Source organism: Mus musculus, chromosome 2 (assembly GCF_000001635.26).
Source record: "Mus musculus strain C57BL/6J chromosome 2, GRCm38.p6 C57BL/6J".
NCBI lineage: Eukaryota > Metazoa > Chordata > Mammalia > Rodentia > Muridae > Mus > Mus musculus.
This window is the reverse complement of record NC_000068.7, coordinates 41,005,271-41,031,974: the sequence shown is the minus strand read 5'-3', so window position 1 is coordinate 41,031,974 and position 26,704 is coordinate 41,005,271. Positions and strand designations below refer to the sequence as shown.

The following is a 26,704-nucleotide window of genomic DNA, read 5'->3' as shown; positions in this document are numbered from 1 at the left end:
CTGGAACATTGATTTTCCTCTCAGTGCATTATAATTTCACATTGTAATATGATTCACATATGGTTAAAGTACGATATCTGACATGTGATTTTTAGCTTTGTTTATAGTTAAGTGAGTTTGTCTTTGCTGCTTTCAGGATTTTCTGTCTGGGTCTGGCTTCCGTCAGAGTGATGCTATAGTCATTGATACGTCATAGTCATAGCTGTTTGCTGCCTTGGTGTAATTTCTCTCTTTCATCTAAGTAGCTTGTCCTTCTGTAAGGTTTTGGATCTCCAGTATTTGTCAGTAAGTTTTGGAGAATTACGTCATTTATACTTCAAAGTGTTTCTTCTGCTTCTTATTTTTATTCAATAATGTGCATTTCTGGCATTAGAAAGTGTGAAACAATTTTCAATAATTCATTGCAGGCTTTAATATTTTCATGCTTGTGTAAATGGACAGGTGACCTGGACTATGCTAATTCCCACTGCATGCTTTGTCTTCTTACTTACACTTTCTAGGAGAATAGTCATTTTTTTGTTTGTTTGTTTGTTTGTTTGTTTGTTTGTTGGGCTTTTCTTTTATTCTAAGGAAGGCAATCATCATGTTTTTGTTTTGCTTCATTATTTAGCTTAGCAAAACCCCTGAATACTGCTATTACTCACTGCCTTCACATTGCAAATTAGATCACATACCTTGTTCACATAGTTATTCCTCTGTGTCCTGTGATCTCACATTTCCTCCACACATCCTACCTTTCAATATCATTCTTAGTCTCTGACCATCTGACTTCTTTTGTAAATGGCATTTATAAGGAGAATCGTGTTTACTTCTTAAGACACAGTTTTACTCTATAGCTCAGCATCACCTAAAGCTAGCTATGTAGCCCAGGGTAGCCTTGAAATTGCAGCAATCTAACTCCTCAGCTTATCCAGAACTGGAGTGGCAAGTGTAATCCCACTAAACCCAGTTCTCCTATAGTGATTTATAAAACATCACACACACACACACACACACACACACACACACACACACACACTATTTATCTAACTAATTTGTTAAAACTGTACTTCTTGGGGAGGGTGATAGCTATTATTTGTCTTCAACTTGACTACAGCTGGGATGAACTATACTCCAGAAATGTAAGGCACACCTGTAAGAGATTTTTTGTTTGTTTGTTTGTTTGCTTAGTTCAAAGTAGGTGCATTCACTGCCTGTCTGGACATTTGAAGGGATAAGACATAAAATGTTGATCTTGATTCTAAGGTGGAAAAACATAAATATCATGTCTTTTTCTAGACCTTGAGGTAGGAAGACACACGTTTAATTTTGGCCATACTTTTCATCTCAAAGTCTATATTAAGAAATATAAGAAAGAAGGTTTTGCTCTTTGCCTGTGTGCCCTTGCCTTATGTGTATATCCATTCCTTCATTAGAGCCTACTTCTTTAGGATTCCACCATATACTGAAAACAAGCTGAGATATTCAAACTCATGGAATAAGAAAATACTAGATTCTTGGACCTTTTGTTCATAGCCAGCAATTTTTGAAATAGCTGGTCTCCAGTCTATAAGTCATTTGAAAACTCCTCTTAATATAGAGATAGATACAAGATAGATAGATAGATAGATAGATAGATAGATAGATAGATAGATAGATAGATAGACAGACAGACAGACAGGTATATTGATAGATGATAGATAGAGTGCAAGTTATGTTATTCTAGATAACCCTGCTTAATATGGGTATATCTACATAGTATTCCAATTTATAAATATAGCATGATTTATGTAACTCAACTTGATATGTGGCCATTAGTCTATACAAACTGTTTTGCTAGTTTACTATAAAATATAATATACAGAGTTAGAGATTGCATGGTACCAAAAATGTATACTTATAGCACTTCAGAGATAGAGGCAATAGGCATTTCCATTGTGAGTTTGAGGGTAGCTAGGAGTACATGAGACACTGTATCGAAACAAAAACGGTCAGGATTGTGTGTTCTTCAGCTCTTTCACATTGGCTTTTAATCGGTAACATGCATTTTAGATTCCTCTATGACTTTATAACTTATTAGCTCTCTTATTTATATTTATATTAAACTGTGCATGTGTTCACACATGTGCACATGTGAACCCTGGTACACACTGAGGCAAAGGGAAGTCATTAGATCCGCTAGAGCTGAAGTTAGAGGTGGCAGCAAGCTGCTATGTAGATGATGATAACGGAACTCAGGCCTTAGCAACAGCAGTAAGTACTTAACTGCTGAGCCATCCCTTCAGCCCCTCAGATATTTTCTAGTGTTGATCATATTGCATATTCTGAATTCACCACAATTTATTCCTATAATAAGAAAAATCTTGGCTGCTTCCAAGCTATATATCCTGCTTCTCTTTATAAAACCAAATGAATTCTAAGGGATATGAATAAAAGAAAACAGTAATGAAGCAAAAACTAACAAATTGGAATAGAAAAAATAAAAAAAACTGAAGAAGCAAAGAGCCCACCAAAGGCACAAGAAACAGATAAAGATGCAGAGAACCACTAGTCCACTCTCTGAAATCCCTTAAAAATCCTAAACTGGAAACCATAATATATAAGGACTTAGAGGATAAAGATATATATATATATATATATATATATATATTTGTGTGTGTGTGTGTGTGTGTGTGTGTGTGTGCTAAGATACATTTTTTTAAAAGGGAAACTTCTTGACACTTCATTATGAAACAACTAACCTCCAAAGATGCTATTGATTGGTTTTCTGTTGGCCATCTCCTTCTGGGCATGCAACCTACCTTAAAAGTAGGTGGTTTCCTTTCTCTTAGAGAAAATTAAATTTTCACTTACAAGTAGATATTGCTTCTATGAAAGGGATGGGGGCATGTGTCAACGTTCTCTTTCTGCTCTAGAACCCTGTCTGGTGCAGACCTCTGTAGTCCCTTACCTTCTACCCCGAGTGTGCATCTATCTTGTCAATTCAGGGGGCTTTGAAGTTTTGGTATCCTGAAACCGCTTTGACTCTTACATTCTTTCGGCATCTACTTCCATGTGTTGTGTCCTGAGTCCACGGGAAACCCAGATGAGCGCAAGAATTGTGAAGTCTGCTACAACTTGCAAAAGAGTCTTTTATTGTTTCAAGCTTGAACTCGGTTTGCCCACCTAGCACTCACTGCATGAATGCTGGCAAGGGACCCTGAGTCCAGAAAGCATTGGGGTTATATACAGTATAGTTAGGAATAGTGTGAATATTCACAGAAAAGGGGAGTAGAGGGTGGAATAGTACTGAAGCAGGAGGAGGGTTAATGGGTGTCTGTTCAAGGACTAATTTTATGGCCAGTCATAACTGTCTGTGACCTGACCTCTGTTTACCTTTCCCTTTTTTCATGGTCTCCCTTGAATTTGTTATTTCTCTAAGGTCTCAAGGACAGGCACCTGGAGAGTTATCAGGAGGAGTGTTGGTTTTTGGAGACACAGAGGCAGGGAGAATGTCTGAGCTGTCTCCTCGGAATGTCCTCATTAGGGGCGAGTTTTATGGGTAGTGCTATTCTAATGATCCGGAAGGAGGAGGGAGCCCCTGGCTGCTGCAGGAGGATGCAGCACAGAAACCAGCATCTGCATATCATGCTTGCTGCACAGGGAGGGAGAATGGCAGCCTTTGGCAGGGAATGCAGAGGCAAACTGTCTGTACAAAACTGAAGTCGCTCTAGTACCAGTAATTCGGGGGTTACAACACATGGGGTTCCATGAACCCCAAGGAGAGTGATTTAATAATGACATCCCATTTAGGGCTGGATGGTCCATGGCCTTTCTCTGTTTATTGACTTCTACATGTATTTGCACCTGCTGTAGGAGGAAGCTTCTCTGATAATTAACATGACATTCGGTGTCATTTTGTTGCTACATTTCTTTTCCTTTTCCGAACATCTGTTTACTGTGGCTCCCTGGGCTATATAGTCTGAGTTTCTTGACTATCTAAACAGTGCCAGGTATGGGTTTCTTCTTGTGATGTGAGCCTTAAGTCAAATCAGTTATTTCTTCGTTGCTCCCCCTAGATTTATGCCACAATTACACAAGCATATCTTGCAGGCAGGATAGCATCATATGTCAAAAGTTTTGTTGCTGGGTTGATGCTTGCATTTCTTTTTTAGAAGTATACACGGTAACTTCCTATTCCAAAAATGCTAGGAAGTAGGGTTGTTGGCTCTATGTAGGGAGCAGCTCAACTTTGCTGTTCAGTGAATTGTGTTGTCTTTAGTAGTGGGGCTTTGCCATCAGTTTGTGAAGAGAAACTTAGACTTTTGGGAAAAGCTTATTTGTTTGGGGGTTCCCAAGGGATTCTTTTATCCAATGTCTTAATTAGATGTAACCTAATCCTGGTACTTGAAGCTCCATTTGGTGACAAGGAATGCCCAGTTATGACTGTCTTCTCCATTATTTGGCAATTTCATGTACATCTTCTTCATATATGTATTCATTTTGGAAGCTTGTATTGTATTGTTTCCATGGTGTTCTTCAAATGGCCTTTAATGTTAGCTTCTGCTCACCTCTTTCCTCTGTCTTTGCATCTTTCCTCATTGTCTCCACTTGATCTTCCCATTTCTATACATCTTACATCCATCTGTAACTTTCTATTCTATTTCCCCTTCTTGAGAGGTGATCTACCTTTGCTCCCTCTATTATTCAATAATTCTGTACCTAACTTCTGTAGTTCTGGGAATTGTAGCTTGCTTATCCTTGACTTAATAGTTAATATCAAAACATAAGTGAGTATTTAGCATATTTTTCTTTCTGAGTCTGAGTTACTTCACTCAGGGTGATTTTTTTCCACATATATCCTATTCTATTTATATGTGAATGTCATGATTTCAGTGCTGTAAGCAGATTTGTACTATTCCATTATCTAAACATAGGTATTTATTGTTGTTATTGTTGTTGTTGTTGTTATGATTATCTACTCTGTTGAAGGGCATCAAAGTTGTTTTTATTGTGAGTAGAGCAGCAATGAACATGTTTGAGCAGGTTTTTCTGTGGTAGGATGAAGTGTCATTTGGATATAAGCTCAAATATAAGTGTTTATTTGGAGTGGTAAAGCTGGATCTTAAAGGTGATTGATAACAAATCTTCCTGAAGAAGTGCCACACACTTATTTCCATGGAGTCTGTAGAAGTCCCTACTCTCCTACCAGCAATGCATGAGTGTTCATCTTATGATACATCCTTACCAGCAGGAGCTCCCACTTGAGATAGGGATCTCAGCCATTCTGATGGGTATAAGATAGAATTTCAAAGTAATTTATATTTGCATTTCCTTGATGCAAGGATATTACATCTTTGATAACTAAGGATGCCAAACACTTAAGTGTTTCTCAACCAGTTGAATTTTTTCTTTTAATAATATCCTGTTTACTTCTGTACACAATTTTCAGTTGGATTATTTGTTCTCTTGGTATCTAGCTTTCATGTTTTTCTTTAGCTCTTTATATATTTTTGGATATTAGTCCTCTTTTGGATATGTAATTGAAAAAACAAAACTAAATAAAAACAGAAAACAAAACAAACAAAAACAAACAATAAAAACCCTTTCCCCACTCTGTGCTACCAATTTGTCAGATTGATGATGTTCTTTTCCGGCTTTTCATTTTTTTCTCATTTTTTAACTTTTGATCTTAATGCCTGTGCTAATGGTGTTCTCTTCAGGAAATATTCTTCTGTGCCAATCAATTCAAGGTGATTCCCCACTTTCTGTCCTGTCTATCTGGTTTTATATAAAAGTTTTTGATCCATTTTGAGTTGAGTTTTGTTTGAAGTCGTAAGTATGAATCTATTTGACTTCTTCCACAGGCAGCCATCCAATAAGTCGAGCACCATATATTGAAATACTGCTTTTTTTCCAGTGTGTATTTCTGGCTTCTTTATTTAAAACAAACAAATAAACAAACAAAGAGGGGTATCCATAGGTGTGTAGATTGATGTCTCCCCCATCAATTCAACTACATTCCACCTGTTTTTGTTTTTGTTGTTGTTGTTGGGTTTTTTGTTTGTTTTTGTTTTGTTTTGTTTTTTACAATACTGTGCTGTTTTATTACTATAGCTTGTAATGCTGAGTGTGTTCCAAGGATACATTTAAGAACTACACCTGTTATGCTATCCTGAAACTAAATTTATGCCCAATTTTCTCATTTGTTTAAATATTTGATTTTGGATACTCTAAAATCAGAAGGAAGGAAAAATCCTTTCTGAGGTATAGATAGTAATTAAAGCTGTTTTTTGTTTGTTTGTTTGTTTTGGGGTTTTTTTTGTTTTGTTTTTTGTTTTAATATAGGAAGTGCTTAACCTATTGCCAGAAATAAATTGATCTTTAAAATGAAAAGTTCACATATGGGGATTATCAAATATAAAAAAGATGAAAAAACTAAAATCCCACTCTACTTCCAGAACAAAATGGTAACCATTGTCTCATTCGCTGTTTCTCCATTATATCTTATGATCATTTATTTAGCTTCTTTCTTCTTTTCCTGAATGATTACCTGCCTTATGGCTATCTAAGGAACACAGTGAAAGGATAAACACTTAATTAAGGTCCTAATGGTTCATTTAGAAGTAAGTGTGGATGTTAAAGCATTTCCTTGGTTGCTTTATAGCTTGTGAGACATCATTCTCTCCTTAGCCATCCAGTTCTGACCACCTGTTATTTGTTATCATAATGTTGTCAAAGACAGAAGAGAGAGAGTACATTTGGGTCTTAAATGCTTGGAATATTGAAGCAATTTACAGGCATTTTTCACAAAGGTAAATGATGAAAGCCAAATATGATGTAAACAGAAAATCAGACAGATGTTTGATGGAGAGATGATATTAAATCTACAAAGAAGTTGTAATATGAGTACTTTGTTTACATGTATTTTATGGTATTCATTTTGTTTCAGTGTTTAGAGATAGTAACATTAAAACTTACTTTATTGACCACGATGAGCTATGCAGCTTGAGCCAGTAGGTATATTGGACACCACTAGAATGTTTGTTGTAAAATACTTTTGGGGGGCTAAAGAAGTCTTATTCTGAAATGTAAAAGTGGATAGTGATGACTAATGTTATGGATTTGCTTCACTGAACTCACTGAAGGAAATATGTGCAAAGAGGAATCAAGGCAGTTTTAGGGCAAAACAGGATGTAGTGAGTTTCATTGAGTTAAGGCCATTTGATGGTGTACTGCCCTCCATGATTTCTTCTGGGCACTGAATATCATTGAATTTCTAATATGATTTCTTCAATTATTGATTTGTTGCTTGTCTGTTCTGGAGGAAAGTCAGATGAAGATCAGCCTGGTAGTATTTATAGGCTGCATCTCATCTGTGGGATGTAATCCATCTTCGTTAAGTTCAGTAAAAGTGATAGATGGCATTTGGCAGTGTAATGATGTGATCAGTCTGGCAGTGCCTCTCTAAATCTGGAACTGGTGCTTTCTGCAGTGTAGATATTTAATCAGTTATACACCCCATTACTGATTTAATTCAGAATGTCAGTGGCAGGTGAATAATGTGAGTATTTGTATATTAATATCATATTGTATTAATGCTCCCTTCGTCTAAGTGTGCTATTCATCTGAAAATCATAAACAGTAGCATCATTGGTAGAATAAATTTAGTGAATATGTTAAGCATCCAGCACCTTTGATTTCTAAATTCATCATGTCAGCAATATTTCATTATATTCTTGTCCATAGTACTATGTCTAAATGAATTTTATGACAAACTCATTATTTCCTGCAATTCAAAAACTTGCTAATCTATACATAATATATAAATACTGTAATTTAAATTAAATATAAGTAGACTGCTTAGAAAAATGATAGATTATAGAGTTGTATACATAAAGAAGGTTTTAAAATGTTTAGTGAATTGTTTGTGTGATTTTTAAAATACAATATTTTCACATATGTTAAAAAGAAGTGTCATCTTTTTGATTCTGGTTTTGAAGGCTAAACATTTGAATTATGACTTGTTTCTTGGTTACAGCTCTATCCCCATGTATATTGAATAATTGTTACAACATACAAAAAAATTAATTTCTTATTTTACAAAATTAGGTGTTTGCTATCTTCTGTAGATTATACAGATTTGGTAAAATTTCAGTGATTACAGCACTCAGAAACTTAGACTGTATGCATTTTTAATGAAGTGTAACAGTCCTACTTGTTTGTAGTTTCACATGTAATCTGAAGAGAAATAATTTCTATTTTCCAATAGAAAATGGCCTGAACCATGAGTAGCATCATACTGTTTTCATACTGCCTTTACTATATATGTATGCAATTGATAAAGAGTGATGTGTAGATTAGGAGCAGAAAGAAATTAACAATAAAACCTAATAGATAAGTGGATTGATCACAGCAATATACTGTCATAAAATTATTTGAATATCATACAAATATTAACATTTTTTACTCTAGCTGCGCCCAAGTAGCTAAAATTCTAGAAAAAAAGAAATAATTTATGGGGCCACTGTATTTGGGGATAGGTTTTAAAAATTGTAAGAAGGCAGTTGCATACGTTCTGTCAATTTTAGCAAAGGGAAAACTTTGATTTTCCAAATCCTTCTGGGTGACTTCTCCAGTAGTTATATATTATGGGACACAAAGACTTTTGTATAGTACTTCTCCATAAGTGACACTGGTTGACAACATGAACAACCCAGCTTAATCCATTAAATACTATTACTCTATCTACATAACCAGCTCAAGAACTGTCCTTTCTCTCATGGGCTTTGAATGCACAAATGTCTTTATTCAATTCATGTTACAGGATTTGGGTTCATGTTTATTAAATTATCATTAATGCTACTGAAGAATACACCAATATTTTTTACAAAGCCTCAATTCATAAACCTTAAAAGTAAAAATGATTTATTGTATGACTATTAGATCTCAGAAACCAAAGAAAAATAAGCAAGATACGGCAATGAGAGAAAGAAGAAAAAGATGTCTACTTTCTGATTACATGAAAATGTGATCACCTTAAGATTCCTAGGAAAACCTAATAATGTCTAAAAATACCTGCACAGAAGTTACAGAGCAGCTGTCTGTCAGACCATAAATCTGACATACCTGTTTGAAACTTGTTTTGTGATGAGAAATTTTCTCATATTCATTTACTTCAAATTTAAATATCTTCTTCATTTTACCTCAGAAGCTTCTATAATCTTTAAACTGACACAAGGGTGGCATGTTACTTTGTCTTACTTAAAATCTATTACCTTCAACACTGTTGCTAACAGTGATTTCCATAATGCTTCTTTCTAGTACTTGAAGTACAAATCCCCTCATTTATCTTCATAGCATCGTAGTACAGTTAGGGACTGCTGGTCATTAAGTCATTTCCTATATGATAAACAACGGTGATATGGAACGTTTTCTGGTCACTTAGTCTGCTGATTACACAGATTATATTAAATAGATTAATATTAACTCACACTCCAGAGCCTTGAGGATTGCTTGGCTTAATGTGTCACAAATCTCTCCATGATGGAGACAAAGAATTGCTTCAATCATTATCTCTGTTTGATCTTTCTGTCATTATTTAACGTCTTATAAAATTTAAAAAATATGATTTTATTTCCTCATCTGTATACATACATAGATGCAAGTAAAAATGTACTCTAACCAGGTCAGAGGTCTACAGCTGGCCTTTTGATTATATGCATATTGCAGTAAGAAATTCCACTTAAATATCTTCAATTAACATTGTGCAAATAGTAAATGATTACATCACAAATCATACTATCACAACTTTTGGCATTATGGCTTACAATTTTTTTGTTTTGTTTTTTTTTAATTCAACTCTGCCACTCTCCTAGAGTATTACTTTTAGCTTCCTGCTCATCAATTAAAATAAAAATATCTTACAATATTGTTTTGAAAATAAACTGCTTTAAATGGTAGCACCGTTTTTAATATGGTATTCCCAGTGTTCTGTCTTAAAAACTGCAAGATGTGTTCTTCTAATTTCTCATTTTTTTCTAACTGGTTCTAGTACTACATGAACACATAGGCTTTGTTTTCTAGCTTTCTCAAGAAGATGCCTAATGGTGCAGCAAATACTATCATTTTTTATTACGGTAAATTCGTGCTGTTTTTCCTTTACTTACTCCAGCCAATTTGTCTCTCCATTTTGCATCTTACTTTTATGAAGTAAACCTGACTTGAGAAGTTTCTGTTTATCATCATATAATGTGCTATGTACTCTCATTAGGAAGCTTTATAATAGTGATATCCTACGTGAGCTTTATCCCTACCCCTTTTTGATCTACTTTTTTCCAGTATTATGGACATTTGTAAAACAAATTTTTGTACATATTCAAATCCTTCACATCTATTTTCCCAATTCATTTTTAATGAATTGTGAGTAATACCAAAAGTAATAAATTTTGTAAATCAATATTTAAAATATGTGCTTAAAGTAGAAAATTCCAATAAACAAGGATTAGTTTTTTCTTAAAACAGATAGTGTTATAAGGTTAACAAAAAGACAATTAGACTTTTAGTTTTTGAGGTTTAGAAAGATAATTTAGAATTTATTTTACAGAACTTCCCAAACTTACATCATGCTTTGGATTCCCTTTCATATTCTGCTAAAAATGTCTTGTTTATTATTTAGACCTAAAGAATAAAATGAGTCATTAGTGATTTGAAAGTTCACATACTTAGTAAAATTATGGACACTCATATTGTTCAAGTAAACAAAGTATAGTCAAATTCAGATTTCTCAAAAGAACACTAATTTTATGAAGAATAATGCCAATTTTCTTGACAAATATATATAAAGTTAAAACTTATTTGTCAAATATATAAAACCTATGTCAAGCATTCAATACATATCAATCAGGAAATTGGTATTTTATATACTTTGAGATATCAGAGTTTCTACTTTATTAATATGAGACAAAGATTTGAATTGTAATTTCACATCATATTTATACCATTTATGGCGATTGAATATTTTAATGGGTATAGTAACCTTCACTGACTACTGTGGCCTCTTAGGGTCTGCACAGCATCAGCTCAGGCTCTTCTGCCTTTCAGAGTTTCTTTTGAGAAGTCAGGTATAATTCTGATACATCTGCCATTGTATATTACTTGGCTTTTTTCCCTTGCAGCTTTTAATATACTTTCTTTGTTTTATCGACTTAGTATTTTGAAGGATTTTCTTTTCTGGTTCCATCTGTTTGGTGTTCTGTTAGTCTATGTTTAAAGCCATGTTTTCCTTTAGGATAGGGAAGTTTTCTTCAATGATTTTATTGATATTTTCTGTCCTTTTGTCCTGGGAATCTTCTCCCTCTTCTATTCCTATTTTATTAGACTTTGTCCTTTCATAGTGTTCCAAATTTCCTGGAAGCTTTGTGTAAGAAACTTTTTAGATTAGGCATTGTTTTTTAAACTAATGTACTGATTTTATCCATCATATCTTCTAAGCCTGAGATTCTGTATTCCATTTCTTGTATCATGCTGGTGATGCTTGTGTCTGTAGTTCCTGTTCTCTTTCTTAGGATTTCCATCTCCAGAATTGCCTTGGGTTTTGTTTTCTTTATTCCTTTTACTTCTAAATTCTGGTTTTGAAGAGTTTTATTCATTCCTCTCACTTGTCTCATTCTATTTCCCTGTATTCCTTTATATTTATTCATTTACTCTTTGAAGGTCTGTATGTGTTTGATTTTATTTTTCTGTATTTAAGGGATTTATTCATGTACTTTTCCCAAGCCTCTATTATCTTCATAAGAGTAGATATTTAAGGCTGTTTTATTTGTGTTCTAGGTATGTTAGATAATCCAGGGCTTGCTGTAGTAGAATGGCTGTGTTCTGTTGATGCCACATTGCACTGGTTTCTGTTTATTATGTTCTTATGCTGGCTTTTAGCCATCTGATTTTCCCTGGTTGTGGCAGGCCTGGTAGTCCCTGAATGTAGCAGGCATCTGTGATTGCCAGTAGACCTGGTTGTTCCTGATATCAGCAGGCCTCTGGGATTACAGATAATTCTGGTTTTCCCAGGTGGCAACAGGCTCCCTCAGATGCAGGCAGAGATGATAGTCCATTATGCCTTTAGGCATCTGGTTATCTTGGGTAGCAGCCTAATTTCAGGGATGCAGGCAGAGCTGGTGGTCCCTGATGGCTGCGGGCCTCCAGAATTGCAGGTAGAATTATGAAAGAGAAGGAGGAATGCTGAGGAAAGCCTGACATGTTTTTAAATAAAGACTTTATATGCATTTTCTTGTCCACAGGAGTCGCTAGGTGAATGATGGCTTGACTTGACAAATACGACATTTGCAAGTCTAGATTTAAGTTGATAGTCATGATTATAGCAAATTTGTTTAAAAAGATCGACGTGGTAAGGTGGTTTGGGTTAAAAACACTGGTGTACCAAATAAAATGGAAGATGAAAAAAATTAAAGGAGAAATACAATATTATTCTCTTGATCATATTTATTTGGGCTGAATGAAATTTATTAGGCAGTTAAGTTTAGGGAAAATAACTTTTTAAAAAATTTATTTATTTTTATTTTTTAATCCTTTTTTACAGTTCAGACTTCATCCTGCTCCCGCTCTGCTCTCCACCCACCCACCCCCAACTGCTCCCCACTCCATACCTCCTCCCCTATACCTTGTCTCCAAGACGATGTCCTCACCTCCCACGCACACCCCACCAGGCCTCCACTGGTATCTGGGGCCTCTTGTCTCTCGAAGATTAGGTGGATCTTCTGTCACTGAGGCCAGAGCAGAAAATTGCTTTTCTAATTATGTTTTTTCCTGACTTAATATAGTAATTTACAGATGAATATATTTATAAAATTTAGATGAGATATTTCAGTGGGAAATAAAACTTGTCAATATCATTCAACTACTACTAATTATGTGACAATGACAAAGATTACTTCGCTACAATAGAAAATTAATTAATTAATTAATTAATTAATTAAATTCGCTACAATAGAAAATTCATAAATAAAGTTTATAAATTATAGAATAAATGATGACATTAAATTTATCATTTTAACAACAAAAATACACTTAGATTGCATTTAATTAGTGAATGCTTCCAAATGCTTAAATAGGTGCATTCATTTTTTTTTGTCAAAGATTAATCCCTTAACTATTAATCTTACTAGTTTCTCAAAGATAAAGGCAGATAAACATCACGTTTAGTGAAGCAATACATCTTTAAAACAATCATCAACATCTCTCCTGAAACCTGGTGTGGCTGATCCTTGGGAGGTTCTGCCAGCACCTGACCGATGCTGATGTGGATGCTCACAGCTAACCATCAGCCTGAGCTCAGGGACCCAGGTGAGGTAGCTAGCAGAAGGACTAGAGGAGCTGAGGGAGATTGCAACTCCATAGGAAGAACAATGTCTGCTGGCTGGACCACCCAGTGCTTCATAGACTAGACGATCAAACCAAGGACTATACATGGAAGGATCCATGATACATATGTAGGCCTTGTATGACATCAGTGAGAGATGAGGCCCTTGGTCCTGTGGAGATTTGGTGACCCCGCATTAGAGGGCACTGGAGCAATAGGGTAGGAGTGGGTGGGGGAGCACCCTCATAGAGACAAAATGAAGGGAGGAGAGGACAGATGGGATGGGGTGGTTGTGGAGAGATAACCAGGAAGGGGGATATCATTGGAGATATAAATGATAGGAATGATTAATAAAAAAAAAATTCTCCTGAAAAAAGATGTGTTTGGGTGCTGGGGCAATGGCTCAGCTAGTGAAGTGAATGGCATGCAAGCATAATAAGATTACATCACTAGCATTCACGTAAAGACATGAGAATAATAATTCATTCTCAGGGCTGGAATGTATAGAGGTCACACACTGGGAGTTGGCAACACAGGTAGACTTAACAAATTGGTGAGTTCCAGGTTGGGGGAGGGGGCAGTAGGGGAGCCTAGTCTCAAAATTAAACTAAAGAATAGAAAAAGACACCTGACACTGACCTCTGGCCTCTGCACTTAAGTAAAGACATTTGCATACACATGCAACATACATGAATACAAACAAATGTATTATTGGATTTTTTTTTATATCTTCCACAAACACAATACCTTTGAATGGGAGAGGATTTGGAATCTAAGAACACGCTCTTATTCCTGACATTCTAAAGAAAATACGACCAAGCACTGGTGTTGGGCCACAAACACCCTAGTATAAATACAGCCCTATATATTTCTTTGTAGATGACAATATCTCATCACAGTATCAGAAAGTTGAACATCCTCCAACACATCTAAAACTACCAATAAGATTACATGAAGTTAAACTTAGTTTTCCAACTGATATACTGAATTAGAAAAGAAATATCATTCATTCTGAGTTATATATTATTTAGCTATATAAATATTGACTAGGTTATCTATATATAATAACAAAAAAGTAATAAATTCTACAACCACATGTGAGAGAGAGCTTATATTGAGGGTCTTATGTTTAAGACCTGAGAAAATAGCTCTAAAATGTTAAGCACTATCACACAATGAATAGGATCTCTGCAACCACATCTCCTCTGCTTGAGCCACATTGCCAAAATTAAACAATAGTAAAGATTGAGAAAGCAAAATCAAATGGAGTTGCTGGATCAGGGCACTAGTAAAGAGGTGACAGTGAAAAACTGGAATTCAAGAACAAAGGGTTCCAAAAGTTGAATTGGAGAAGAATTAATTAAAAAAAAAAAAATGAACATAGGAAAAAACCAAAGAAGCAAATCTTTGGATTTGCTTTGGATTCAGAGCATGCAGAAATAGAAAGACAATTAAAACGGGTATCATAAGACAACATGTCTTGAAAGGGAAGGACAAATTGAAAGAAGGAAGAAATAATGAACAAGTTAATGGTTGTATGAGGTACATGTGGTGCTGATGTCTGCATGGTAATGGTTCTTATCTGTTAAGTTTATAGCACACTTGTACATTCAGGGTTAGGAATTACAAAAGCTAAGAATGATTGTAGCAAGTTAGGTCTCATTAATGTCTTCTGTCCAATTGCATGGGTCTCATCTATTATTTAAAGAAGGGCAACTGAGATGCACCAAAGGACATATTCCTGAAATTACTGGTCTATAACTAGAGAATGCCGATGAATGCCATAGAATGCTTGATTTCATTTCACACACCATATATTTCTGTGTGTTGGATTCTCAAAGTCCTCATTTCTACCTCTCACTCATGTCTATATTTTGAAATTTTTTATGTTTTTCTTGTACATAATAGATGCACACAGCTTATTAATCACCACAAATACTATGATGCACTATCTCATAAAAAAATCAATCATTGTTTACTTAAGGATTTAAAACTATAATGCATGTATTTACACAGACATCTTAAGCAAAGTATGTCAGGAGAAGCCACAATAAAATGTGATAAATATGAAAACCCTGCAGACACCCATGTCTTAATGTGGTTAACATCACATGGTAGGATATTCCTCTCTCCCTGTCTTTGTGAGTACAACTTTGATGGGATTGTATGGGACTTGTACTTGGAGGTCGTGATTGTGTTCTGCACCTAATAATGAGCAGAGGTAACTCTTTCTCAAGAACATAAAAGGGTGAATTAATTGTCGTTGTCTCCTTAAATGTCTTAGGTAATGTTCTTATCTTTCCTGGTAACGACAAGGCTCCAGGCACCTTGGAATTCATGCTGTTTTCTGGATCCTGGACACATTTACTCTCAGTTTTATTGGTGGCAACGGTTTGCTCCATTTGTTCATGAAATCCAGATAGACTGAGGTTCATCCAGGACTCAGTCTTTCCTTTTATTTCTGAGGTTTCTGTAGTAGTAGCAAGAGAAAAAGGCAATTTTTGATCCAGGTTTATGACTTTAGAACTAATTTTTTTACTACTATGTACACTAACTATTCTGCCACCGAAATATAGATATATCAAAAATTTTATTTTTCTTTCTCTTTTTTATTTTTTGACAGTCTTGCTATATTGTCTGAACATTCTCTGTAGTCATATAAGTGTTGACTATATGATCCTCTTGTCTCAGTTTCTAGAGTAGTTGGGTTTATAGGCCCGTGCCATCAGGCCTGCTTCAGTTTAAATAATTACCAAGTGAGTCAAGAGTCTTGGCTAACATGTAGGACTTATGATTTGTTTGCTTCATTCTTTTATTTTTTTTAGATATGATTTTATTTAGGCATCCAAACTGAATTCAAACTCACAGTACTGTACCTGACACATTCTTTGCCAAAAAATGACTCCCCCGACTCAAATAGTATGTAAACACAGAGTGTTTTATTTTGCATAAGTCAAGCATGCTGGGGTCTCCCATTACTAAGATAGAGAGAGAGCTTCAAGTGACCTTGTAGGCCCAATCTAAAACTATTGGGAAATCCCAGGTAGGTTGGCTTACTCTATCTCTAAGGGCATTCCATTACCAGGTTATGGAGGCTGTCCAGAAACTGCTGCTGACCCATTGTCCTTGCCTCAGGCAGGGGGCTGACAGCTTCTGTGGCCTGGAATTGCCTAGACTTGCCTGGTTCTTGGAAACTGAGATATTTGAAGCCTATCATGGAGTCAACCTAACCTTCTCAAAATATTTATTGAACCAAGCAATTCTAAACAAGGACACATAATCTAGTTACTCCAAGTCTAAAGAAGAAGCTTATAGCTCAATGAACAAGGGGGTTATAAAAATATAACCACAAGTTTGGTACATGCTGTGGATGTAGCTGTAGTGAGTATTAGAAAGCATGACAGAATATGAACTTTTAATATGTCTAGAGCACAGATGTGTCACCATGGTACTTCTGTCTGATCAGAAAGGGGAATACAATGCCTTGATTATTAAAAAGAAAAATGCCAGGTGAGTCTGAGTTTCTGTAAATGTTGCGCCCACCTGAGGGTCACACTGACCTTAATTTTAGCCGAATGTTGAGTGAGGATTAACAAATAAATTTTTCTCATTATGTTCTCCAATTGTCTTGGGCATTCTAGCATATTTATGTTATGTTTCTTGATTCTATAAGTATTTATATTGGGTCCTGAGGACAAGGAGTTTAACATTAGTATATATTTAACAAATTGGATTAGGCCATTTAGGAGGCAAGGCCCTATCAGGGGTAGAATAAGCAGAATGTTAAGAAGACTGAAGAGGCTGGAGACAAGAGCTGTTACCCAAGATAAATAGCTGAACCAGGACTGAAACCAGCCCTCTTTGGCCTACGTATTTTCTCCCTTAGAGGTTCTTTCTTCTTTCTGCCAAAGACTGTCTAATTCTACCATATTTGCTAGTGTACAAACAACTTGTGTCTCCCAAGGCCATAACCAGTCATTCTTGCTGAAGAAATGTAGGTTCAGTTCTTCTCTGTTTTGGAAGACCATCTCAGCTACAGTCTGGTTTTTTATTTGTTTGTTTGTTTGTTTTTTGTTTTTTGTAAAAGAAGATTATTCTAAATATTTAAGGTCTTTGTCTATGTTGGCATCGAGAAATGTTAGGTCTTGTTTTGTTTGTTTTTTGATTGGCCAAGGGGAGGATGAACATTTCTACGCTACATTCCATAAAAAACAGCAGGAGAGAGAGACAGAGAGAGAGAGAGAGAGAAAGAGAGAGAGAGAGAGAGAGAGAGAGAGAGAGGAGAGACTAAGAGAGAGATCTGTTTTAGGCCGTTAAAATTATATAACCATGAACCGCATTTAATCAGATCAAGCCTACAATTAGAGAAGCCCTCTTATAATTTTACTAGGGACACTGAGTCTGGTATGACCCATGTTATGTCAATGGGCACCTTAGGTCCCCCTTCTGCCAGAGAAGGAAAGTAACTCCTTCCACAAGAAAGCTAGATTCCTTATTTGCCATTCCAATATATATATTTTTAATGATAAGCATGATATACTTTTTTTGATAACTGTTTCTCAGCTGAAGAATAGGAAATTATTATAAGGGCTCAGAACAATTGGAATATTGCTCAAAGATAGACCAGAATGAGATTCAGGCCATGGGGATCTGTTTCACTAACCCAACCTGAAGAGACAGCGTTCATCCAGATGAATATCACATTCCACATACTCATTTAATTGATGTGCACAGTTCAGTAGCTGGAGTTTATTCACCACCTCCATTCTGAAAATATAATCACCTAAAAACCAAGTAATAAACTAACAACCCTGTTGCTAATAACTTTCTTAACATTCTACCTTACCTCCTATTTTCTGCCTTCTAACTAGGAGACCAAAATAAAAAAAAAAGTATATTTTAATTGTAAGTTTTGCCCATTCTGAATACTTATTGTAAAACTATGTATGCCCTTTGGCAACTTATCTACATTTTTTTCAAAATAATACATTTAAGACGTTTCTGAATTTTACCATATTCTGGTATTTCATATTTTATTCTTTAGTAACATTCCATTATATCTGCTTTTTAAAAAAACTTTCTTTACTTGCTCATCATTTGATTGGCATATGGATAATTTCTGCCTTTGGCTCTTATGAGCAGAGCTGCTGTGAGCAGTACTGTACACAAATGCATGTTTTTATTTCTCTTGAGTATACTATTGGAATTGCTTGAAATACACTGACTTCATATTCAACATATTTTACAGTGGGGCTGAAAAGTTTGTTGTTCCCATAAATAATATACACATATGGTATTTTATTTTATTTTTATTAGATATTTTCTTTATTTACATTTCAAATGCTATCCCCTTTCCTTGTTTCCCCTACAAAATCCCCCTATTCCAACTCCCCTCCCCCACTTAGTAACCCACCCACTCCCACCTCCCTGTCCTGGCATTTCCCTACATTGGGGCATTGAGCCTTCTTAGAATCAAGGAACTCTCCTCTCATTGATGTCCCACAAGGTCATACTCTGCTACATATGTGGCTGGATCCATGGATCCCTCTATGAGCAGACTGGTTGGTAGTTTAGTCTCTGGGAGCTTAGGGGTTACTAGTTGGTTCATATTGTTGTTCCTACTATGGGGCTGCAAACCCCTTCAGCTCTATGGGTCCTTTCTCTAGCTCCTCCAGTGGGGACCCTGTGCTCAGTCCAATGGATGGGGGTGAGCATCCTCTTCTATATTTATCAGGCATTGGCAGAGCCTCTCAGGAGACAGCTATAGCTGGTTCCTATAAGCAAGCACTTGGTGGCTTCCACAGTAGAGTCTATGTTTGGTAACAGTATGTGGGTTTGATCCCCAGGTAAGACAGTCTCTGGATCGCCATTCCTTCAGTTTCTGCTTCACACAGATACAGATGCTTCTCTGTGTCTCCTCCATTGAGTATTTTGATGGAAGTATCCACACTTAGGTCTTCCTCCTTGAGGAAGCTCCTCTTGAGCTTCATGTGGTCTGTGAATGGTATCTTGGGTATTCTGAACTTCTGGGCTAATATCCACTTATCAGTGAGTGCATATCATGTGTGTTCTTTTGTGATTTGGTCACCTCATTCAGGATGATATTTTCTAGTTCCATCCATTTCCCTAAGAATTTTATGAATTCATTGTTTTTGATAGCTGAGTAGTACTCCGTGGTGTAAATGTACCACATTTTCTGTATCCATCCCTCTGTTGAGAGATATCTGGGTTCTTTTCAGTTCCTGGCTATCATAAATAAGGCTGCCATGAATATGGTGGAGCATGTGTCCTTATTACATGTTGGAGCATCTTCTGGGTATATGCTCAGGAGTGGTATTAGTGGGTCCTCAGGTAGTACTATGGCCAATTTTCTGAGGAACTGCCAGATTGATTTCCAGAGTGGTTGTACTAGCTTGCAATCTTACCATAAATGGAGGAGTGTTCCTCTTTCTTGATATCCTTGCCAGTATCTGCTGTCACCTGAATTTTTTATCTTAGCCATTCTGACAGGTGTGAGGTGGAATCTCAGTGTTGTTATGATTTGCATTTCCCTGATGACTAAGGGTGTTGAACATTTCTTTAGATACTTCTCAGCCATTCAATATTCCTCAGTTGAGAATTCTTTCTTAGCTCAGTACCCCATTTTAAATAGGGTTATTTGGTTATCTGGAGTCTAACTTCTTGAGTTCTTTGTATATATTGGATATTAGCTCTAGAAGTGCTAATTGGAAACTCATAGTTCTGAGTACCTCAAAAAAGAAACAACAAAGAACATACACTGCAGCTTGACAGCACAACTGAAAGCTCTAGAACAAAAAGAAGTAAATAGACCCAAGAGGATTAAAAGTCAGGAAATAATCAAACTCAGGGCTGAAATCAACCAAGTAGAAACAACTAAACCAGGAGCTAGTTCTTTGAGAAAATCAACAAGATAGATAAACCCTTAGGCAAACTAAGCAGAGGGCACAGAGACAGTATCCAAATCAAAAAAAAAAAAAAATCAGAAAAGAAAAGGGAGACATAACTAGGGAAACTGAAGAAATCAAAAAAATCATCAGATCCTACTACAAAAGCCTATATTCAATGAAACTGGAAAATCTGAATGAAATGGACAACTTTCTAGAGAGGTACCAGGTACCAAAGTTAAATCAGGGTCAGATTAATGATCTAAACAGACCCATAACCTCTAGAGAAATAGAAACAATCACTAATAGTCTCCCAACCAAAAAAAAAAAAAAAAAAAAAAAAAAAAAAAAAAAAGAAGAAAGAAAAAAAGAAAAGAAAAGGAAAAAAAAGCCCAGTAACAGATGGGTTTAATTCCAGAATTCTATCAGACCTTCAAAGAAGACCTAATACCAATACTTTTCATACTATTCCACAAAATTGAAACAGAAGGAACTCTACCCAATTCATTCTATGAAGCTACAATTACTCTGATACCTAAGCCACACAAAGACCCAACAAAGAAAGAGAACTTCAGACCAATTTCCCTTATAAATATTGATGCAAAAATACTCAATAAAATCCTTGCAAGCTGAATCCAAGAGCACATCAAAGATCATCCATCATGATCCAGTAGGCTTCATCCCAGGGATTCAGGGATGATTCAATATAAGGAAATCCATCAATCTATTCCACTACATAAACTAACTCAAATCAAAAATACATGATCATTTCATTAGATGCTGAAAAAGTATTTGACAAAATTCAACACCCCTTCATGGTAAAAGTCTTTGAAATATCAGGAATTTGAGGCCCATACCTAAACCAGTAAAAGTAAATGCAATATACAGCAAACCAGTGGCCAACATCAAACTAAATAGAGAGAAACTTGAAGCAATCCACTAAAATCAGGGACTAGACAAGGCTGCCCACTTTCTCCCTACTTATTCAATATGGTACTTGAAGTCCTAGTGAGACCAATTAGATAACAAAAGGAGGTCAAAGGAATTCAAATTGGAAAGGAAGAAGTCAAAATATCACGGTTTGCAGAAGTTATGATAGTATACTTAAGTGATCCCAAAAATTCCACCAGAGAACTCCTAAACCTGATAAACAACTTTAGCAAAGTGGCTATATATAAAATTAACTCAAACAAGCCAGTGACGTTCCTCTATTCAAAGGATAAACAGGCTTAGAAAGAAATTAGGGGAACAACACATTTCACAATAGGCACAAATAATAGAAAATACCTTGGTGAGACTCTAACTAAGCAAGTGACATATCTTCACAAGAACTTCAAGTCTCTGAAGAAAGAAATTGAAGATCTCAGAAAATGGAAAAATCTTCCATGCTCCTAGATTGGTAGGGTTAATATAGTAAAAATGGCCATCTTGACAAATGGTATTTTTAATTCTTCTACAGCTTTGTGAAATCTTGTCTTTGTTTCTGCCGTTGTAGTTGATATGAGGTATGATTTTTATTGATTTTTTTTTTTATTTTTGGGTGACTAGCAATGTTGATCCACTTTCATGTGCCTACCTGCTCTGGTTTGTTACATTAAAAAATGTCTATTATGCCTTTGATCACTTTCTACTGTATTATTTTCTACTTTGCTGTTGACCTGTACGAGCTTTTAGATATATTTTGTAGAAATTTCCTTTGTGATGTAAATGATTTGTGAATGTTCCCTCTTTCCAATCTGAATTCACTATTTTGTGAACTACTCTATTTTGAAGCATGAAGATTTTTATTTTAATTTAGATGAAAATCCATGTGTTGGATTTTCTTTTGCAATCTGTACTTTTGTCATCTTGAAGAAGGCATGGAGATGTGTTGAAGAGAGCCTATTCCAACTGTTTTCTACTTTACCTTCTACATTCAGGACATAATTCTATTTCACAATTCTATGCCCTTTGTATATGACATAACATTGTTATAGTGCTACTCATTTAGAAGCCTATTTCCCCCCACTTCCAGGTAACTCAAACTTTTATATATGTGCCAACTTGTCATCCATAGTTAGATATAGCTTTTCTCCCTCCTTTAAAGCTTAGATGCTTTCACAATTATTTTTGCATAGTGACTATAATAAGAGATCAGTGTCCCCTCTTGGTTTTCCTACTTCTGTTAACAAAATAATTTTAAAATGAATAGAGAGGTTATCTCTAGGACCATTTTATTAGTTTGAGAGAAAAAATTATTTATACGATGAATAGCTAGTCAATATGGCTAGTGCCAGAGCATTGAAGCATTTAGACTTCAAATCTTGCTCAATCTTAGGCCTTGTAAGGCAATCAAGGAGATACAGGTAAGTATTAATTTAATTGTTCTAGGATCATTGGAGTTTAAATTGAATGTAAATAAGATAAAAATTAAAACATCCTTTAAGTACAGACGGTCCAAAGATTTATAGCATCCTTCTAAACTTTTACCTGAATGAGATACAATTCCAAAGGTAGTTACCAAAAAGCTTTACTGTATCTAATATGCTTGGAATCTAGTTTCATTGATCTTATCAAACAAATAACACTAGTAAAATGATCAGGAATATACAAGTATCATTGTGTTTACAATGTAGGAAAGTGCAGAAAACCTTTAATCTGATTAGAATTAGAGAAGCTGTGGTTGCCATTTTGTCTTGTATTCCTACCCATCATTTCTCTCTGCCTGTAATTCACATCATGGAAGACCATAGAGGTGACTGAGGCTAACTCAAGTTCTTTTTCAGGTCAGTTGACAGTACTTAAAGTTATATAAATATAAATAATATAAATATAAATAATATAAATATAAATATAAATATAAATATAAATATATATATATATATGCACAGACATACATATACACTTGTAAATATATATGTATATTCATGTATATGCATATGTATATATATGTATGTAATGTACAATATATTAATATATACTAACATATATCGGTATAAAGGAAGTAATGTTATAGTCATTTAACTAATTTTTATATTTTCATATAACTGTGTTCAAATATGACATATTTATATTCATAAAACTGATTTTCTGATCTCTTTTATTATTTATTTATTAATTTATTTATTTGCAGTCCACTCCTCTCCCTTTTATAGAATTGACTAAGTCTTCTCCCTTATTTGTTAAACAAACTGCTATACCTCAAATGGACAAAGATGATTAGGACTACTTACTTATTTATGTGATGGCAGTATATGTAGTGAGAGAGCTGTGCTTTTTACTATGTACCCTGCCTAAACACAATCATTTACTGAGGTGAGAAACATGAAGCTACTGGAACAGCCTTGTTGTCATTTTTTCTCAGCTATACTTTTTTTTTCCATTTTTTATTAGGTATTTAGCTCATTTACATTTCCAATGCTATACCAAAAGTCCCCCATACCCACCCACCCCCACTCCCCTACCCACCCACTCCCCCTTTTTGGCCCTGGCGTTCCCCTGTACTGGGGCATATAAAGTTTGCGTGTCCAATGGGCCTCTCTTTCCAGTGATGGCCGACTAGGCCATCTTATGATACATATGCAGCTGGAGTCAAGAGCTCCGGGGTACTGGTTAGTTCATAATGTTGTTCCACCTATAGGGTTGCAGATCCCTTTAGCTCCTTGGGTACTTTCTCTAGCTCCTCCATTGAGAGCCCTGTGATCCATCCAATAGCTGACTGTGAGCATCCACTTCTGTGTTTGCTAGGCCCCGGCATAGTCTCACAAGAGACAGCTACATCTGGGTCCTTTTGATAAAATCTTGCTAGTATATGCAATGGTGTCAGCGTTTGGATTCTCAGCTATACTTTAATTTCCAACAAAATATAACTCTTTTACAATCTCCTACACTTGATATTTACAGTCTGAGTGATAGAATAAACATCAGTGTTATGCTAACTATATAATTTCCTACCAGCATCAATATCTCAAACTTCTTATGCTGGCTGATGGAACAGTTTGGGAACTCAATACTCAAATGCATATCGATATGTACATATGTGGATAGACACATGCCATATGACTCTGCAATGTTGAAAAACATGCATAAGTCATTCTTACATATTCAAGTGATTGTGCTCAAATGTGTGTGTGTATATATATATATATATATATATATATATATTTCTCCAAATTTTTGAGAAGCATTACAAGATTTCATATGGAAACTCATTCTACTTTCTTATTCTCTTTATATATTTTAACAGAATTCAATTTTGTATGGAAATACTCTTCAGGGGGAAGAGACACATTACTCAAACCTTGTAAAATCTATCACATTCCAGTTAGTTTAACTGTGAGTGCATTAGTTAATTTTGCATTGTTGTGATAAAATAATATAACCAGGATAAATTAGAGAAGGAAGAGTTCATTTTCCTTATGGTTATTTCCATAGGGATCTGCAACCATATAGGTGGAACAACAATATGATACTATCCAGTACAACAAATACTATCCAGTACCCCCCAGAGCTCGTGTCTCTAGCTGCATATGTATCAGATGATGGCCTAGTCGGCCATCAGTGGAAAGAGAGGCCCATTGGACATGCAAACTTTATCTGCCTCAGTACAGGGGAAAGCCAGGGCCAAGAAGTGGGAGTGGATGGGTGGGGGAGTGGGTGGGGGAGCAGGTGGGGGACTTTTGGGATAGCATTGGAAATGTAAATGAAATAAATACCTAATTAAAAAAAAAAAAGAATCCTTCATGGACAGGTAGTGAGGTATGGTGCCTGGAGCAGAAAGCTGAGGACTCCTGTCTTAAACAGCAAACTTAAAGCACAAGAAGCAAACTGGAAATGGTGGGTCGTTTATAAGTCTCAAAGTTTTTCCCAAGTGATATACTTACTCCAAGAAGACCACACTTGCTAAACTTTCCCAAACAGTAATAACAACTGGGGACTAAGCATTCAAATGTCAGGGCCTATCGAGCACATTCTCAGTTAAACCACCAGAGTTAAGTTGTCATATAAAATCAACTCAAAGAGAACGTCCTTGAACAGCACACATACTGTGTTCTTCCATGGACTGGTTTTGTTTGAATAGGACCATATATCTCCTCTCACTTGAGATGCACTGCCTTCTCTCTTTTTCTTTTCTTTTTTTTTAACTGGCAAGAGAAAGAGGAAAGAGGACTTGACAAGCCCATTGGACATGCAAACAGGGATATGCAGGAGGAAGGAAGTATAATTAACTTGTTCTGAGTTGTTCAGAGATGGGCCGTTTCTCATTTTCCCCATATATGGTAAAAGTCTGTAATGAAAAAACCATTACCAATAATGGTTAATATATTTATCAATGATATAAAATTATATAAATGCAGTAATGTAGCAAGAGGTTTGTAATTAATACCTGAAGTGCCTTGAACAGTTATCAAACACATACTCCCAACAAATAGCATGTGATTCAACAGAAATCACCTGCACAGATTTCTTCATATGTGTTGTTTGATCTTCTTTCCATTGTCTCTGGCCTAAGTTTCTGTACTAATTTTATGCTGATTGATTCCTGTGTCAGGGGAGGCTATCATGGCAAATTGCTTGTTATACAATTTCCCTAGAGGCACACAAATTGAAACCAGTGACTCATTTATTTGTTTCCATGTAGATTTCTATTGAGAACAGATGTCTTTCATGCACCCCCAAAGGAGGCACTATTAACAACAAGAAGTTGGATACAGATAGATCTGGAGTAAAAATTTTGCTTTATTCTTATGAATCCACTGGCGATAAACTTCAGTTCCGTAGAAAAAGAACGTAGAACTTTTAGAGGATTTTTATTCACAAAATAAAACAACATGTGCAAAAGAGCTTCAGTTTTGTAGCAGATAAAAGTGATCAACAGCCACAGCTATTTATTTATTCTTAGATATTTCCTTTTCATGTAGAAGATCTAAACAGGTGTCTACAAATGGATCATATGTAAGAAACCTAGCCTCGAAATTCTTAATTGTTCGTTTATTTGTACCCTTATGAAACCTCTAAATACACCTGTGAAATGTGAAAGTAACCCTTAATATCCACCCATATTTGTGAGAACTCAGTTCTTTTCTGAGAGATTCCTGGGTAGAAAAGCACAATACTTCACGTTGCCATTTTACATCTGGGTGTGACATGAGGATAAGTTTTGTTGTACTGAGCACAGGGCAAAGAGAAACAGAGTAAGGATTGTGTTGTACACTAAGGTGTATTCTGAGAACAGTTGAGCTGCTTCCTCTGTTGCCCAGATATTGGGATGCTGTGGTTCTACAGCAGGATGCCATGATCACGTTGTTTTTCAACCCATCACGCTTGCCTGTTAAATTCTGGACTTCTGGTTCTCTTTTTGCATTTGTAATATGTTTTAGAGACCAATTCAATTGAAATCATTGTGTTTTAGAATAGATTAGTACAATAGGATGAAACAACTTGCTGCCTAGCTTATTCAAATACTGTCTACGATGACTGACAGAAG

General features: G+C 35.6%; 1 protein-coding gene across 10 annotated transcripts in view; it reads left to right on the top strand.

Moving 5' to 3' along the window:
- The window catches only part of Lrp1b (low density lipoprotein-related protein 1B), a 2,058,309-nt gene that overhangs the window by 1,621,624 nt on the left and 409,981 nt on the right, over positions 1 to 26,704 (top strand). The window lies entirely within an intron of this gene.